The sequence below is a fragment of the Candoia aspera genome, chromosome 1 (genome assembly GCF_035149785.1).
Source record: "Candoia aspera isolate rCanAsp1 chromosome 1, rCanAsp1.hap2, whole genome shotgun sequence".
Classification (NCBI taxonomy): domain Eukaryota; kingdom Metazoa; phylum Chordata; class Lepidosauria; order Squamata; family Boidae; genus Candoia; species Candoia aspera.
In genome coordinates this window covers 307105370-307123089 of record NC_086153.1, presented here as the reverse complement: position 1 = coordinate 307123089, position 17720 = coordinate 307105370, and the positions used below count along the sequence as shown (strand labels likewise).

The 17720-nt window shown below is 44.1% G+C and overlaps 1 protein-coding gene across 1 annotated transcript in view; it reads right to left on the bottom strand.

Moving 5' to 3' along the window:
* PPP4R4 (protein phosphatase 4 regulatory subunit 4) overlaps positions 1-17720 on the bottom strand; it is a 123068-nt gene that overhangs the window by 81201 nt on the left and 24147 nt on the right. The window lies entirely within an intron of this gene.

Genomic DNA, 17720 nt, shown 5'->3' with positions numbered 1-17720 from the left:
GACCACTCAAAGGATGCAGTTAGAGGTAAATAACCAGCTCTTCTTCATCATGGTCTCTTCACACACAAGGTTCAGAAGCAAATTATTTATCTGGAGGGGGATTTGGAGAAGGGGAATGAAAGAGATGACAGCCTTTCTAAAGGTTGTATCTTTCTGGGAGTGGAGGTCCAGTTTATAGCACTGGATTAAAGTGGGAACATAACTTTGGTTGGGAAGGCAGCCAATACTGGAGTGACTACAAATTGGAATGGGTCATGGTGTTTGCCCAGCTCATACAAACTTAATGATGGGCGCTATCCATTTGGAAAAATCCTGGGAAGAACATATCTTTAGATGGGCCTTGAAAGCACCCCCCCCCAAGAAAAATACTGACTCTAAAAAAAGGTACTGCACAATCCATATGAAAAATGAAAAGATGGTGGACACCCAAGAGTTGAAGCAGTGTTCTGAATACTGGACCAAGTACCTTAGATGCAGAGAGTTTGGAAAGAGAGGTATCAGTGGTAAGGAATGCACTGCGGTAGAAAACATAAAGATAATACTCCTGGTAAGATTGTCAGATACAGAACAGAAACAAGAATGAAACAAGTATGTAGTTACATAAAGAGAATAAATGAGGATTGAATTGCAAAACAAATATATACAGGAAGAATGAATAAGGAAGGGGAAGACAGGAAAGTCATGGCTGGATGGAGGTGATGAGATCCTCAGAAACAGAGAAGTCAGAAGTTTAAAAACAAAAAGTGGTCTATGAATTAATATATAGATGTGGTAGAAACAAAGATGGCTTGCAAGGACAAAAAATATAAAGAGGTACAGTGAATGGTGTTAAAGTAAACTAGATTTGGTAGTTTCCTTTGTTGTTTTTTAATTTCCTGCCTTTAATTTCTTTAGCATACTACCTGCATAGTTATAGTTATTCCAAAAAGCAACAGCATGATTGGTATGTATGTATGTATGTATGAGCAGAACCAAAAGGAGGAGCTGCATCACATCCATATCCAAAGATGTAGGATTATTTATGTGATTGGTATTCCTCTGGCACATTATGGGATATACTTTTAACTGTTTTGCTCCTTTTATGTATTTAGGTGTGTAAGCTGCTTAGAATTCATTTCAACTGGAGCAGCATATAAACCAAACAAGGGAAGGAGGGAGGGAAGGAGGGGGGGAGGGAGAACAGGCCTGATATTACACTGTGGGTATTGAAAAATGTCAGTTTGGTGTGTGGCTAGCTAGAACTCTATATGGTAACTATGTGAAACTAATAGGACCCAAACATTGTTCACTGTGGAAGCCCAGACATCTCAAAAATAAGCCAAGTAATTTCCAAATGGCAGTATGGGTGCACATCAGAATCAAAGACATGACTTAGAGCCTTGTAGTTCATACCTATGCTCTGTTATGCTGGTTATGTAGGTAGTAGCAACATCTAGAGAGAGCCCCTAGATATAGGACACCCTGTTGGAATAATTAGTGGCCTTTGATAGAAAGGTAAGCTGGGCTTAGAATGGTAGAAGAGAAGACAAAGCAGGACAGCTCTATCCTCTATTTACACAGTTACAGAGAGCACACAAACACTATCCTGTCTTACTGCTGAAAGAGCTGTCCTCAAAGTAAATGTTCTCAAGTCTAGTTCTAGTCCCCAGTGTCAAATCCAGTGAAGCAGAGCTAAGCATGGCAATACAGACCAATGGAAGATACCGAAACTTTGCCTACTGAGTCAACTTCATGACAAGCTGTATTTAATTCTTGCTTGGTAAAATAAAGTTGCTTCTGTTTAAAAATTTAAAAATGCTGGCAAATGAGGTAGGAATGAAGATATCTTCTACAAAAAATGAACAAATATCAAAGAGTATAACTTGGATCCAAAACTAGTTTTCTGCCCTCCTTATCCCGAATGCTGAATGCAGAATATTGTTGATTATGAAAATCCAATTCTGATGTCTCAATACTTATTTCTTATTTATGAAAGTGAAAGGTCCCCTGTGCAAGCATAGAGTCATGTCTGATCCTTCTGGGGAGATGCTGCTTTCACAATGTTTTCTTGGCAGACTATAGTGGGGTGGTTTGCCATTGCCTTCCCTAGTCATCAACTTCCCCAACAAGCTGGGTACTCATTTTACTGACTTCAGAAGGATGGAAGCCTGAGTCAACCTAAGCCGGCTACCCAAGAATCCAGCTTCCACTGGGATCGAACTCGGGCCATGGGGAGCGTTTTCAGTTGCAATACTGCCACCTACCACTCTGCGCCACACAAGGCTATATTCTACAATATTTATACATACTGCCAAATAAATACAAACTAATGGTGTTTTTATCAACAAATTATCAACAAAACTTACTTTATTTGTATAGTTCCCAATCCCAAAAAGCTTTAGGAGCCTAACAACCTCATTATAAAATAAGACATTGATTAAAAAAACACAAAAAAAACAGAAATCAAAACCAATCAAAGTAAAAAAAAAAATGAAAGCAGAAAGTTATAGCAATCATGTACTTGCAGCCTCCTTTCTAATCAAAGCATCCCCCTGTGCCAGATGGAATAGGCAGTTCTTAACAGTTTTCCTAAAGCCTAGGAGAAACATAAGACAACCAAATCTGTGCAGGAAGGGAATTTCAAAGTGTGGAGGTGGCTATTGAGAAAGCCAGCTTCTATGGCCCCATCAGATTATGAAGGGATGTAGAGAGCATTGTATGCTATGCTGTTGGCTGGCAAACCACGACAGCTGTGCAAGATGTTTATTTACATTGAACCTTCCTTGAACTTCCATAGTGGATAAGGTTGTAGCAAAAACTTTCCTCACAAGGCAACACAAGCTGTAACCTGAGCTGTGCCAGGAGGCTATCAGGGGGGTTACATGAGGTATGCATTGCTATTTAGACCAATCAGCCTTCTGCTATGTGAATTACTGTTTTAGTGTACTTGCTTAGCTGGGGGAAAATAAAAGAGAGCTTACGGCTTGAATCGGGGCTCTCATCCCGAGGAAGTTGTGTCTGTGCATTCTTCCTACATTCTTCATGAGAGACCACAAGCTCTCATCCCGAGAAAACTTGCAGCCTGTGTATCCTTCATGAGAGACCACCACAAAGGGATCTGGAAAGAGCTAACAATCTGATCAGACTGGCAGATGAATACAGTAGAAGGCAGTCCCGCAAACAGGAAGGCCTGGAGCCATGTACGGCTTGAAGAGTTACAACAAATACCTTGAATAACATCTGGAAGCCAAATGGCAGCCAGTGTAGCTCCCTAAGCAGCCAGGTAACCCACTTATACTAGGATACACCTGACACTGCCCAAGCAGCACCATTCTGTATCAGCTATAGCTTCCAAATGTTCCTCAAGGGCAGCCCCAGGTACAGCGCATTATATGGCAATCCAAGTGGGAAGTGACTAGGGCATGAGTGACAATGAGAATGCCTCATGATCCAAGAATGGCTGCAATTGGTACACAAGATGTAACTGTGTAAAAACTCTCCTAGCTAAAGCTGCTACTTACTCACTGAGCAGAAACTTTGAGTCGAGAAGGACCCAAGAATTATAAAACATTAATAATAAAAGTTACAATAAATTACAGCAATAGCAATTATGAAAAATAAATAAAACAAATCATAGCAAAACCAAATAAAATAATACCAACACTTAAACCAATATAAGTGATTCAAAGTAAAATAAGCTAAAGACTATGATAACCAACTACTCAACCAAACATTATTCAGAGGTTCCATTTTCAGTAGCTTCCAGAACATTAGAAGGAATGAAGCAAGAATTAATTCTAAGATGAGACTATTCCACAAGGGTGGAGCAGCAACTAAGAAACAGTACCTCCTGGTCCAAATTCTCCTTATATGCATATTCCCTTTCTGTATAAAGATGCTCAATGTGACAAGAAGTCAATAGCATCAACATAGCATAGGTTGTTGATGTTTCTTCCTCCAATTTTAAAATCACACTAATTTTAGAATTCTAATGGAGTTTATGACATGGGTCGTCTAAAACCTTGGGGATTTTTAGTTGCTGATCTTGCCACACCAAAAAAAGAAAGGAAAGGAAAGGAAAGGAAAGGAAAGGAAAGGAAAGGAAAGGAAAGGAAAGGAAAGGAAAGGAAAGGAAAGGAAAGGAAAGGAAAGGAAAGGAAAGGAAAGGAAATCTAAAGCTGCGAAGACTGAATTACACTGGAAACACAGAATGACACAGTGGCCAAAAGATTGGAAGAGGTCAGTCTACATACCAATACCACAGAGAGGGGATTTAGTCCCTCTAATGGGAGGAGATTGGTGTTGGAGGAAAATTCTGAGAGTGCCTTGGACTGCAAGAAGATCAAACCAGTCCACACTCCAGGAAATAAAGCCAGACTGTTCACTGGAGGGAATGATATTAAAGGCAAAACTGAAATACTTTGGCCACATAATGAGAAGACAGGACACCCTGGAGAAGATGCTGATGCTAGGGAGAGTGGAAGGCAAAAGGAAGAGGGGCCGACCAAGGGCAAGGTGGATGGATGATATTCTAGAGGTGACGGACTCGTCCCTGGGGGAGCTGGGGGTGTTGACGACCGACAGGAAGCTCTGGCGTGGGCTGGTCCATGAAGTCACAAAGAGTCAGAAGCGACTGAATGAATAAACAACAAATGGGAGGAGATGGGTGGTGACAAATTTGATGAATAAATAAATAAATAAATAAATAACAGTGTGTGGAAATTATCATACAATATCTTTAATTTCACAAATGAATGTTTAGGATCATCCAATGCAGATTACAGCCCTACATGGAAAGGGAGATACCACAAGTCCAAGCTGACTTTAGAAAAGACTAAGGAACACAAGACATTATTGCTGATACATGCTGGATGATTGAGAAAACCAACGAATATCAATACAAGTTGGTATGTGCTTCATTGATTATAGAAAGACAATTTCTTCAACTGGGTTAAACATATCAATCTGTGGAATGTGCTTAGAAAAAATGGAAATTCCAGAACAACTCACTGTCCTCATGAGAGACCTACTGTATATACAGATCAGGAAACCACAGTCCAGACAAAACATGGCAAAACAGATTGGTTCCAAGTTGGCAAAGGAGTGAGACAAGGCTGTAAACTCTCTCCTTATTTATTCAACCTATATGCTGAATATACGTATATTGAAAGAAGCTGGATTGGAAGAAGATGAGCAGGGTTTTAAAACAGTAGGAAGAAACATCATTAACCTGGGCTATGCTGATGACACTACTTTGATAGTTGAAAATGCAAAGTATCTCCAAGCCCGAGTAATAAAATTCAAGATGCACAGTAAAAAAAAATAGGATTAAAGTATATATAAAGAACACCAAACTAATTACAATAGGTACAAAAACCAGCCTTAGAATAGATAATGAAGAAACTGAAGTGGTAGATAGCTTCAGACATTACTTGGTGCTTGCATAGGGGACCTTTCAACTTTCACCATCAACTGTAAAGGGACAAACAGTCAAGAAACACGCCACAGAGTAGCACTTGGCAGAGTAGCAGTGAAGACCTTGGAAAAGATATTTAGTTGCTGGATGTTTCTATACCTACAAAGATCAGAATTGTGCAGGCAATGGTTTTCCATGTGATGCTCTATGGAAACAAAAGTTGGACTCTGAAGTAGGACAAAAAGAGTACTGACGCTTCTGAAATCTGGTGTTGGGGAAAACTCTTGAGAACACTATGGCCAGCCAATAAAACAAGCAAATTGATTATTGAACAAATCAACCCAGATTTCTCACTTGAGGGACAAATGATCAGGCTCAAATTATCTTCCTTCAGACACATTATGTGAAGACCTAGCTCTCTGAAGAAGGTTTTAATGCTGCAAAATCAGGAAGGAAAGAGAAGAGGATGACCAGCAGCAAGGTGGATGGACTCAGTTAGAGAGGCAATGCTGGAAGACCAAGAGGACCAGGTTAGGTCATGGAGAAAATCTATGCAGTCGCCAAGAGTCAACATAATCAATCACAATAAATTACAAAAGGTATGTAAATATTATTTTCCAATCCAGCAAAATATTCATTCAGAACCAGTTTGTTCATGTGAACTTCCAGTTAAATATGAAATTTTAAACATAGCATCAGATTGATGTTATGGTAAAACTCTGGTACGTTAGCACATTTTTCATATATAGCTGTATATTGTACTTTCTCTGAACATTACGCTGCCACCTTGATGCAACAATCCATCTTCTTCTAGAAAAACAGACAATGTAGAATCTTCTGAGACTGCTATGAACAAGAAGGATGATGTCAAGGAACAGAACAGAGCAAGAATCTCTTTAAATTACCCTTTTGTCTACTTAACCTATTAAATCTCTCCACTACTTAACAGAAGTTGTTCCTGGACTGATGCCTACACATTATGTATGTCTGATTGCCAAAGGCACCAACCAGGAAAGCCATGAAACAATCCATTTTTTGTTGTTTATTCGTTTAGTCGCTTCCGACTCTTCGTGACTTCATGGACCAGCCCACGCCAGAGCTTCCTGTCGGTCGTCAACACCCCCAGCTCCCCCAGGGACGAGTCCGTCACCTCTAGAATATCATCCATCCATCTTGCCCTTGGTCGGCCCCTCTTCCTTTTGCCTTCCACTCTCCCTAGCATCAGCATCTTCTCCAGGGTGTCCTGTCTTCTCATTATGTGGCCAAAGTATTTCGGTTTTGCCTTTAATATCATTCCCTCAAGTGAGCAGTCTGGCTTTATTTCCTGGAGGATGGACTGGTTTGATCTTCTTGCAGTCCAAGGCACTCTCAGAATTTTCCTCCAACACCACAGTTCAAAAGCATCGATCTTCCTTCGCTCAGCCTTCCTTATGGTCCAGCTCTCGCAGCCATATGTTACTACGGGGAACACCATTGCTTTAACTATGCGGACCTTTGTTGTCAGTGTGATGTCTCTGCTCTTAACTATTTTATCGAGATTTGTCATTGCTCTTCTCCCAAGGATTAAGCGTCTTCTGATTTCCTGACTGCAGTCAGCATCTGCAGTAATCTTTGCACCTAGAAATACAAAGTCTTTCACTGCTTCTACATTTTCTCCCTCTATTTGCCAGTTATCAATCAAGCTGGTTGCCATAATCTTGGTTTTTTTGAGGTTTAGCTGCAAACCAGCTTTTGCACTTTCTTCTTTCACCTTCATCATAAGGCTCCTCAGTTCCTCTTCACTTTCAGCCATCAAAGTGGTATCATCTGCATATCTGAGATTGTTAATGTTTCTTCCAGAGATTTTAACTCCAACCTTGGATTCCTCAAGCCCAGCTTGTCGCATGATGTGTTCTGCATACAAGTTGAATAGGTAGGGTGAGAGTATACAGCCCTGCCGTACTCCTTTCCCAATCCTAAACCAGTCAGTTGTTCCGTGGTCTGTTCTTACTGTTGCTACTTGGTCGTTATACAGATTCTTCAGGAGGCAGACAAGATGACTTGGTATCCCCATACCGCTAAGAACTTGCCACAATTTGTTATGGTCCACACAGTCAAAGGCTTTAGAATAGTCAATAAAACAGAAATAGATGTTTTTCTGAAACTCCCTGGCTTTTTCCATTATCCAGCGGATATTGGCAATTTGGTCTCTAGTTCCTCTGCCTTTTCTAAACCCAGCTTGTACATCTGGTAATTCTCGCTCCATGAACTGCTGAAGTCTACCTTGCAGGATCTTGAGCATTACCTTACTGGCATGCGAAATGAGTGCCACTGTTCGATAGTTTGAACATTCTTTAGTGTTTCCCTTTTTTGGTATGGGAATATAAGTTGATTTTTTCCAATCTGATGGCCATTCTTGTGTTTTCCAAATTTGCTGGCATATAGCATGCATTACCTTGACAGCATCATCTTGCAAGATTTTGAACAGTTCAGCTGGGATGCCGTCGTCTCCTGTTGCCTTGTTATTAGCAATGCTTCTTAAGGCCCACTCAACCTCACTCTTCAGGATGTCTGGCTCTAGCTCACCGACCACACCGTCAAAGCTATCCCCGATATTGTTATCCTTCCTATACAGGTCTTCTGTATATTCTTGCCACCTTTTCTTGATCTCTTCTTCTTCTGTTAGGTCCTTGCCATCTTTGTTTTTGATCATACCCAGTTTTGCCTGGAATTTACCTCCAATGTTTCTAATTTTCTGGAAGAGGTCTCTTGTCCTTCCTATTCTGTTGTCTTCTTCCACTTCCGCACATTGCTTGTTTAAAAATAATTCCTTATCTCTTCTGGCTAACCGCTGGAATTTTGCATTTAATTGGGCATATCTCCCCTTATCACTGTTGCCTTTTGCTTTCCTTCTTTCTTGGGCTACTTCTAGTGTCTCAGCAGACAGCCATTTTGCCTTCTTGGTTTTCTCTTTCTTTGGGATGTATTTTGTTGCCGCCTCCTGAACAATGCTGCCAACTTCTGTCCAGAGTTCTTCTGGGACCCTATCTACTAAGTCCAGTCCCTTAAATCTATTCTTCACCTCCACTGCATATTCCTTAGGAATATTAGTGAGCTCATACCTAGCTGATCTGTGGGTCTTCCCTAATCTCTTTAGTCTGATCCTAAATTGTGCAAGAAGAAGTTCGTGATCGGAACTACAGTCAGCTCCAGGCCTTGTTTTTACCGACTGTACAGATGTCCGCCACCTTTGGCTGCAAAGGATGTAATCAATCTGATTTCGGTGTTGTCCATCTGGTGAAGTCCATGTATAAAGCCTTCTCTTAGGTTGTTGGAAGAGAGTGTTTGTTATGCAGAGTGAATTGTCTTGGCAAAATTCTATCAGCCTATGTCCTGCTTCATTTTGTTCTCCCAGGCCATACTTACCTGTAATTCGAGGTGTCATTTGACTGCCCACCTTAGCATTCCAGTCTCCTGTGATGAAAATAACATCTCTTTTAGGCGTGTTGTCCAGTAGGTGCTGCAGATCCTCATAGAACTGCTCTACTTCAGCTTCTTCAGCATTTGTGGTTGGGGCGTATATTTGGATCACTGTGATGTTAGATGGCTTGCCCTGAATTCGAATTGAGATCATTCTGTCGTTTTTTGGGTTGTATCCAAGCACTGCTTTAGCCACTTTACTATTAATTATGAAGGCTACTCCATTTCTTCTGTGGTCCTCTTGTCCGCAGTAGTAGATCTGGTGGTCATTTGATGTGAAGTGGCCCATTCCAGTCCATTTCAGTTCACTGACGCCCAGAATGTCTATCTTTAATCTTGACATCTCACCAATAACCACATCCAATTTGCCCTGGCTCATAGATCTTACATTCCAGGTTCCAATGGTGTGTTGATCCTTAGAACATCGGATTCGCCGTTCACCACCAGCACCGTCGGCCGCTAGCCGTCCTTTCGGCTTTGAGCTAGCTGCGTCATCACGTCTGGGGCTAGTTGAACTCATCCTCTGTTCCTCCCCAGTAGCATTTTGACCATCTTCCGACCTGGGGGTCTCATCTTCCGATGGTATACCGACATATCTCTGTTTGTACTGATCCATTTAGTTTTCACGGCAAGAATACTGGGGTGGGTTGCCATTACCTTCCCCAGGGATCGCATTTAGTCTGACCTCTCTGTCATGACCTTCCCGTCTTGGGTGGCCCTTCACGGTTTAGCTCATGGCATCATTGAGGTGCTCAAGCTCCAGCACCACGACAAGGTAACGATCCTTTGCTGAAGGAAACAATCCATAAACTGAGTAATTCAGAGATGGGGCACAAAAATATTGACAGAACCTGAAATATTACTGACCCTTAAAAAATCATCTCAGTATTCTTTATTATACAATCTCAATCAAGTAACTAAAATTAACCCAAGGTTTCTTTTTATAGTTTTGAATGAAACCATCATTGCCTTGTCTTGTCTCATTCCAAACTCTACCACAAGATTAGTCCTTCTGTATTCTTTGTCCCAAACACCATATTTGCTTTTGAGTTCAGATAGTATATTTTTTATACGATAGAACTCTGAATCAGGATGTGCCTGACCTCCCCTCATCCTTGTTTAAAATTACTCATGCCTTACATAGTAACCACAGAATGATAAATTTGTCTTGTATGCATAATGAATATTTTGAATCCCAAAGTCTGATTCCAAGTAGTATGTGGAAACTGTGCTGCATGTGTGAATTGCTACTTTTTAAAAATAATTTTTATTGAGAATTTTTACTTGAATGAATGAAAGAATATATATATATATATATATATATATATATATATATATATATATAAATAAATAAATAAATGAGGGAAAGAAGAGAAAAAGAAAAAAGGAAAGAAAAAGTGCAGGAGACAGTACAGTTAAAAGAAAGAAAAAAGATATTTAAAGAAATTTCTGACCTTTATTAGAGCAGTTACAGTCAAAGTTATTATTCCTTCTCCCCCTTAAACATAACCAAAATCCCTTTATCTGCTTATTCAACACTTTTTCAATCATCCAGTCTAAAAAGCATCATTTTAGCTCTTTCCACTTTCAGCAAAAAGTCCAAAAAAGGTTCAGTATTCCACAAAAGTACTTGTTGTTTTATCTTCCATTGTGGGTACTTCAATATATCTCCATTTTATACACATATAATAATCTTACTGGCCGACAGAGTAATATCCTCTTCTATAAATTTATCTGTCATAAACAAATATACTCTTCTGGAATGGTCCAACAATCCTCTCCTCCCTTCTATAACTTTCACTCCCTTTAGTAATACATTTTTCTTTATTTCAAATTTGTAATCCATAAAAGGGGAGTAAAAAAATAAAAGAGAAGCTTTTTTTCCCCATGTCTATAACACTTCAGTCCCTTTCAGCATTCCATACTTCTGTAATCACAGGGTCTTCTCAACTTCACATTCCCTTCCTTTTCTACTTATCTCTTTAACAGTCAGCCAATCAGCTTCCTTAACAAATTTAAACATTCTTCTTTCCCATGGAGCTATACATTATCTATTTAATTCACAAAATATTTTAAATGAGGCAATATTCCAAATTTAACTGTCCCTTTAGTCTGTTTTTTAACTTTCTTATTACAAAGTCCCAGTAAGCTTTTTGCATTTAATTCTTAAAATCTTTATAACTGGTTCCTTCCTTTTTCACTTCAATCTTTCCTAGATAGAAGGTACACTCACCCAGGTGACTTTAGGTGCTCTATTGCTCTGAAGGTCTCTTTACACTTTAAATTTGCTCCATTTACAGGTAGTCCTCAGTTAACGACCTTAAGTGGGACCCACAACTCCATTGCTAAGCAAAGCTGTTGTTAAGCGAAACATGTGACCTTGCTGACTTACAACAGCAGTTCCAGCAGTCCCAGTTGTGGTCGTTAAGTGAGACATCATGTGACCACCACTTGCAAACTCTTGCCAGCTTCCCTGTTGACTTTGCTAGTCAGAAGCCAGCTGGGAAGGTCCAAATGGTGATCATGTAACTACAGGATGCTGCAACTGTTGTAAATACACGCCAGCTGCCAGGCACCCAAATCACAATTATGTGACCGCAGGGATGCTGCAACGGTTGTAAGTGAAAGGACTGGTTGTTAGTCACTTTTTTCAGAGCCGTAGTAACTTAAACGAATGGTCATTAAGCACATTTACAGGTAGTCCTCGCTTAAGAAAATGGATCAGGCAGGACCCAGTGTCCTTTAAACAGGCTTTGTGTGAGGCTGTGGGCTTCATGTTTTCTTCTGTGGCTCCTGGTGCTCTATTTATGGTTCACGCACATGGTCTCCCTGTGGGCTTCCTCACAGGAACTGCCCCCTGGAGCACACGTGGGTGATCTCATGGCTTCTCCTTGTCTGGAGAACCTCTGTTAGCTCAGGCATATCACCCAGCTGTCAGTCTTTGCCTCTGCGTCATCCTCGCTGTTTTGCAGAGCTTCCACCCAGAAGTCTGTGAATTGCTACTTTTGAGGTTAATGGTTTGTGTGTTGAATATGGATGGCAGAACTAATAGAAAGCTTTTCCCCAGGATCTTGAACTAAGTGCAAGCACACACTGTAGCCATCTTTGGTCTGTTTTTATGACATATTGAGATCCTTAATAAAAGTTACCCTTCAATTCAGTCCCTCATAGCATGAGAGTTTATTGCAATAGGAACAAAATTCTGAAATATATCAAAGCTGGCTTCTAATTCCTTTCTCTCCCTCTCCTTTTCTATTTTCTTTGCACCCTTTATTTTCAGCAGTGTTCCCTTCAGAATATAAAAAAATATGATGTATAGGTGTTTGTCTTCTTACCAATTGCACTGTGGTAAATAATTTCTCTATTTTTACCTGCATCACAATGCGAATAGTACAAACTTGTATTTTGCTTGTAAAGCATATGTTAGAAGCCCAGCTTACAATAATCTTCCTCTGATTTTATCTTAATTCAGTCAAACATGAGTAAAATGCCCAAAGAAAACGTGTGTCATGATCGCCGTTGCGATGTTTGCGACATCACAACGGCTCGCATGACAAAGCGCGGAGGATTGTCAATGACTGGAGAGGGTCGGGCGATAAACAGGACAAAGAAGGTAATGGGTTTGGGAGATCTACAAGCTCTCATCGCCCGGTAATCGACCATTGACACCATTATCAAGGAAATAATCAGGGCGAGGTTCAGAAGGGTGCGTCCGGGCGCTTTCGAGGAATACCGAAGCCTAATTGCCTGGTAATGGACCATTACTCCGCAAAAAGATAAACGGGGCAATGCCCAAGGCGAATGGGGCTGGATGACCCCTCACTTATCAAGTATTGATGGCCTGTCACTCCGTGGAACTCGTGGGGCACACCCGGGGAGTGTGGGGGTGGAGCGCTGTTTGGCGCAAGACTATTTAATTCAACTTTTGGCGTACTTCCCTCACTCTCAGCTTTCTATTGGTGTGCATTCTATTCTAAATAAAAGCCAGAGCTTAAACTTGCTTTAGAGTCTGAGCCTTTTATTTAGTCTTAGGCATTCCTTACATAAAGCTGAGAGTCATTCAAGAATGAACCTCGCCAGCCTCTACCAGGAAAAAAATTTTTGCGAGAGAAGCAGCTGGCGATGACTGAACCAGGGACGATCCTGGAGTCGGCACTTCAGAGCAGAGACGCGAAGGACTCAACGCGAGGGGGGGAGGCGACCACACAGCTTCTGGAATCGGTGCTCCCGAGATGGGACATGAGCCCCCCACCCACCCACACCGCACCCCAGTTGGGAGCCCGGAGCCCCAGCACGGAGTGGAGGGCCCCGATGGAAGAGGGAGGCATGAGTCAACAACACTTCAGGTGGGATGTCGTCGTGGACCCCTGGCCGGGGACATCCCACACTACCTGGAGACTTCAATACCCCCAGACACCCGAGAGGGAATTCACAGGACCACCGATCGGGCCACAACCAGCAGCACCGAGGATGGACGATCCCGTCACACCAGTCAGAATCAGGGCTCTGGAATCCAAGGTGCAATCATTAGAGCACCTGCTGCAATCCCTGTCAACTGTGGTGAGTGAACTCACAAAGAGTGCTGCCGCGCAGGGCGCAGGGGAGGGGTCTCAACATCCCACCCACCCTATCACCGACCCCGAGAGGAAGGGGCCAGACGCGGGACTTACTCCCAGGGCCTCGTGGTTTTATTCCAGTGGGGGTCATCCCTACTCACACACACGTTGGGGTTTCTCCAGTTGGTGGGATCGCTAAAGACTTTCCAGTCAAATTTGATGGCGACCCCACGAACCTGTCATTCTTTTTAACAAACGCAACAAACTACATCCAACTATACGGACATTGTTTCGCATCGGAAGGGGCTAAAATCTCGGCTATTGCCACTAAACTGAAGGGCAGAGCCGCAGACTGGTACGTTCAAATGTCAGAGTCCGGAGCCCCAGCCCTAGCTACCTTCCACACCTTCCTGACTGCCTTGAAGTGGTACTTTGAAGACCCCTTGGCGAAGGAGAGGGCTAAAGGCACACTGAAAGAACTTAATCAGGGACAGAAATCGGTCGCAGATTACGCCCTAGAATTTATGGTCTTAGCAGGGAAGATCCCTGAATGGTCGGAGGCCACCCTGATTGACATGTTTAAAGATGGCCTCAATCGAGAGGTGTTACAATGGGCGCTGTACAGACAAGATCCAGACTCACTACATGACTGGATCTGTCTTGCTGGGAAGTCTGAACACGCCCAGCGCACCTTCATGCTGGCAGCTAAGAGGGACAGGCTTCCTCCCAGCGGGAAAGGGCCAGCGCCACAGTCGGGCCCAACATGGGACGCCGAAAGACAACGTCGCTTTGCCCATGGGCAATGCATCAAGTGCAGTAAGCCTGGTCATCGTGCAGCGGAATGCCACAAGGCTAGGACGGCGGATCGCCCATCTAGACCGACGCAGAAGGCTCCACAGAAACCGCCCAACCCCCCCCGACGGCTGACAGCGGCACTAGCGACCCAGGACAAAGAAGAGGACGTCTACCTTGCGGAGGACGGGTTGGCTGCCCCGAAGCAGCCGGCGGAAAATGCCTTCCACCTGTCCTAAACAGCGCCGCTGGACAGGTGGTGGAGAATGGGCGCAATGACACCAGGGTAAGTGCGGACTGTCCCATCCTGGCTGTAACAATTGAACTGAGCTACTGCTCCAAGACCATCGAAGTCGAGGCTTGGGTGGACTCCGGGTGTTCCAGATGCCTGATCCACCCCAACCTAGTCGCTGCGCTAAAGTTACCCTGTTTCCCGCTCCCGAAGCCGCTGCTCTTCCAGCAACTTGATGGTTCCATGGCAGGGGGTGGGCCAGCCACCCAGGGTACAGGGAACGTTACCCTACAAATGGGCATGCACAGGGAAACCACAGAATTCGTGGTCACCCCGGTGGGCAAGCCTATAGTGGTTCTGGGAATCCCCTGGCTAACTCGCCACAATCCCTACATTAACTGGAGGACCCGTACGATAACCTTTGAGGATGGGTTCTGCCAAGGACCTGCCAAGGGGAAACCCCTCACTTTGACTGTAGGGAGGGCGGAGATTGTCGACCCTCAGGTTCACGCTTCCCCCATGGAGGGGTTGCCGGAACAATACGCGGACTTCAAGGACGCCTTCGGGGAGGAGGAGGCGGACCAGTTACCCCCCCATCGCAAGACGGACTGTGCCATCGAACTACTCCCTCATGTCCCATTGCCTAAGCCAAAGATTTACCCAATGACACCGAAGGAGTTGGCGGCATTGCGGGACTTCCTCGATAAAAACCTCGCATGGGGCTTCATCGAACTGGCAAACTCACCAGTTGGAGCGCCCGTTCTGTTCCGCAAAAAGAAGGACAGTACCCTAAGACTGTGTACAGACTATCATGGGTTAAATTCAGCTTCCTTGTCAAACAAGTACCCCCTCCCCCTCGTGAAAGACATGTTGGCACACTTGTCGACTGGAAAGGTCTTTTCCAAACTTGACCTCCGCGAGGCGTATTATCGCATTCGCATCAGGGAGAGGGACAAATGGAAAACAGCTTTTAACTGTCCCTTGGGCTCCTTCCAGTATAAGGTACTGCTGTTTGGTCTTGCAGGGGCCCCGGGGGTTTTCATGCAATTAATTAATGAGGTTCTGCATGACCATTTGTTTAAAGGGGTACTGGTTTATCTGGACGATGTCCTGATATACTCCAAAACTGAGAAAGGACACAAAAGATTGGTAAGACAGGTTCTCACCAAGCTCCGGCACGCTAAACTTTATGCTAAGCTTTCCAAGTGCGAATTCCACAAGTCGCACCTGGATTACTTAGGCTACAGGATTTCAGTTAAGGGCATCGAAATGGATCCTGCAAAGGTTCAGGCTGTTTTGAGCTGGGAGCGCCCAGGCACCCGGCGCCAACTCCAAAGTTTCCTGGGATTCACAAATTTCTACAGATCCTTCGCAAAAGGGTTCGCAGAAATTGCCCTGCCCTTGACTGACTTGTTGCGGACCAAAGGTGTCGGGGAGACGCGCAAGGTAAAAAACCCAGGGGCCGTGCTCAATTGGACTCCCGCCTGTCAGGCTGCTTTCAACCGGTTGAAAGCTCTCTTTACAGCAGAACCAATTCTATCCCATCCCGACCCCGAACGGCCTTTTGTCATGCAGGCTGATGCCTCTGATTTTTTCATTGGGGCTATCCTATTGCAAAAGGATCCTGCCGGACTCTTGAAGCCCTGTGCCTATCTCTCCCGGAAATTTTCCAAGATGGAAAGGTGCTGGCATGTCTGGGAAAAAGAGGCATTTGCAGTAAAAGTGGCACTGGAGGCTTGGCGTCACCTGTTAGAAGGGGCGACTTGCCCTTTTGAGGTCTGGACAGACCACCACAACCTCAAGGCGCTTCGCACGCCCAGGCACCTCAGCCCTAAGCAGATTCGCTGGGCTCAATTTTTCAGCCGTTTTAACTTTCAGCTGAAGTTTATCCCAGGGAAGAAGAACTTTTTGGCAGATGCACTTTCCCGACTGCCCCAGGATGCAGAACCTGTCTCCGACATCGTGGGGACTGTGCTCTCTGAGTCTCAATTGGGTTTGGCCGCTGTCACCCGGAGCCGCGCTCAGGAACAGCCCTCCCCCCCTTGCGAACGACTCCGGCACAGCCCGCCCCGGGCTGCCAGCAACCGCAGATGCCGGGTGGGTTGCGTGCAGATTTTGCACTCGCCTTAAAATCTGATCCCTGGCTCCTTGCTAACCCTGACAAGGTCTCCATGGAACAAGACCTCGCCTGGGTGGAGGGTCGTTTATACATCCCTGACTCACAACGGTCAACTATCCTCAGCCAGTCCCATGACAGCAAATAGGCTGGTCATTTCGGGTTCCTCAAATCCCTCCACTTGACCCGATGCCAATTTTGGTGGCCCTCGCTGAGGAAGGATGTCAAAACGTATGTGGCATCCTGCCCTGTTTGCGCAATGTCTAAGCGACCATCCGGTAAACCCCAGGGGCTGCTGCAGCCCGTGGCTAACCCTTCACGCCCTTGGGACGAAATCTCTATGGATTTCATCGTGGATTTACCACCCAGTCAAAAGAAAACAGTCATTTGGGTAGTCAAAGACTACTTTTCCAAACAAGCTCATTTTGTCCCCTGTGCCTCTATCCTGTCGGCACAACAGCTGGCGAAGCTTTTTTTGGTGCACGTGTACCACCTTCACGGCTGCCCCTCTCGCTTGGTGACCGATAGGGGCACACAATTTATGTAGAGAGCATTGTATGCTATGTTGTTGGTTGGCAAACCACGACAGCTGTGCGAGATGCTTATTTACATTGAACCTTCCTTGAACTTCCATAGTGGATAAGGTTGTAGCAAAAACTTTCCTCACAAGGCAACAGGAGCTGTAACCTGAGCTGTGCCAGGAGGCTATCGGGGGTTACATGAGGTATGCATTGCTATTTAGACCAATCAGCCTTCTGCTATGTGAATTACTGTTTTAGTGCACTTGCTTAACTGGGGGAATAATAAAAGAGAGCTTACGGCTTGAATCGGGGCTCTCATCCCAAGAAACTGTGTGTCCTGTATATTCTTCATGAGAGACCACAAGCTCTCATCCCGAGGAAGTTGTGTCTGTGCATTCTTCCTACATTCTTCATGAGAGACCACAAGCTCTCATCCTGAGAAAACTTGCAGCCTGTGTATCCTTCATGAGAGACCACCACAATTTACCTCACGGTTTTGGCGGGCTTTTTTGAAATTGACACTGAGCAAGCATTGTCAACCTCCTGGCATCTCCAGATGGACAGATCTGCTGAGATCCTCAATGCCACCCTGGAACAATTCCTCCGCTCATACATCAACTACCACCAGGACGACTGGGTGGATTTGCTC